This window comes from Plasmopara halstedii, assembly GCF_900000015.1.
Source record: "Plasmopara halstedii genome assembly, contig: Scaffold_323, whole genome shotgun sequence".
Lineage (NCBI taxonomy): Eukaryota > Oomycota > Peronosporomycetes > Peronosporales > Peronosporaceae > Plasmopara > Plasmopara halstedii.
In genome coordinates, this window is record NW_020187244.1 from 1,411,562 (window position 1) to 1,413,491 (window position 1,930).

Sequence of the window (1,930 nt, forward strand, 5' to 3'; positions counted from 1 at the left end):
TTAGTTCTCATCTCCATAATTGATCTCGGCTCTCCCCTTCATTCATTAATAAAAAGATCTATCTTGTGATACTAAGTCTGAAAGCTACGAGCAGTATAATAGATGTAATGCTAAGAGCAATACGCCGGCAATTTTTTCCAAACTGTAATTTACCACCGAGAACTTTCTTTCGGGACAGCAGCAATTTCAACGACGCAACCTCTTGACCACCTTAGAGCGTAGAGTCACGAGTTTTTGATGTTAGGATAGTTATAGAATTGCTTGAATGACAGCTACTATCTTAGTTACGCAACCTCTCAGACGTTGAGACTATATTGATAAAACAGATTTTTACCAGCGACGTGGTGGCGTCTTATCATTAATTTAAAAACTGCGTCACCACCATGTCCGCTTAAGTACGCCTGAAAAATCTAAAGATGGTGATACTAATTTGTACGATCGATGGTGCGGCAGGTAATGCGCTTACTGCGGACATTGATGCGAATCAGTCGGTGGGAGATATCAAGGATGCAATAATGGCGAAGAATCCAGACACGCATAAGTGCGACGTAGCTAAGTTGGAACTCTTTATAGCTATGACGGAAGGCGGCGCGTGGCTCGATCGGGCTGGCGTGGTTTCTGTGGCGCTTGATGAAAGTTGATACCCCAAGGCTGCGTGCTGATGGATTCCACACTTTGAATTAACAATTCCATTCATTTTGGTGATAATTTTTGATTGGCTGAAGGACAAGTTCACGTACTGGTGGTGGTTCCGTCTCCAGATTGCTGAGATGTATTCTCGATCCTAGCCGTTAAAAAATCTATCGTAACTAACATTATTTTCTGAGCAAATCACAAACCAACGCTCAACGCTCAACGCTCAATGCTTCATGCCTCTCATATCGGCGGTCACTATATTCGTTGTTGTGGCTTCCGGACAGAATCCATTTGACGAAAAAGAAGATTTAGCAGATTCTAGCCACCCGTGTTTCGTGTGTGACCTATCTGTTGTTGAATATTGTGGAGGCGATTCTATGATATATGCCACATTGGAAGCTTGACGTCTATGACTCCACAGCTATCTTGATGAATGTCTCTGCTGGGAATTAAGTCATTTTAAAGTAAGGCAGTTATTATCTAGCTTTTGTAATTTTAGCGGACTAATGCTGTATTTCTCTAAAACTTTGGGGATGGTAAAGATGTTCTAGCTTATTTTCTGCGCCGGTAAGTATCTTGCAATGTTAACTATGTAAGCACTAATGTTCTCTCTTGTGAATCATTTATCGTAAATTTATACAAAACAATTAGTAAAAACTCGACAAACACGTCTCTATTCTTGTCGTTATGAACAACAAGCAAGAGTCGGTGTCCGCTGTAGTAGCGCTTCTGTGCTACTTTGATACGTTCCTTACTAGGGTTGCACAAGAGAGTACGCCATGTTACTAGATAATTAGCTATTATTTATCACAATCGGATCATCTAATGCTTGGTAATTGAGAAGTTAAAGCCACCATTCTTCCATTAAATTACCTATTTTCTCTTCCTCTGTTTCTCTTTGTGCCCTGTAAGAGTTGTTGAGGTTATCGCTGAGCTTCAGAAACAGATAGCTGCAAAGTGCTGCGCTTCAGCAACAAAAGTCAGGTCGGTCATTTCTTTGATGGCTTGATAAGGTGTCTGGCGCTCGCTGCATCGATTTTATCGTCAAGATTAGTTTTGCAAACTTTCAAAAATATTTGAACAGCTATTAGCGCCAGAGAAACACCAGCCAAGTAACACATGAAATGCGGAACATCAGCTGCTAGACATCCTTTTTCGTCGGTTGGATTCTGCCCGTATTACACATCAATGATGGTAGCGATAATCGATATAAGAATTGAGATGAATTGCGCATGTACGATCCAGCGTCTGTATCCTGCTCTGCACAAAAACTTTAGCAACAACATATTCAAAC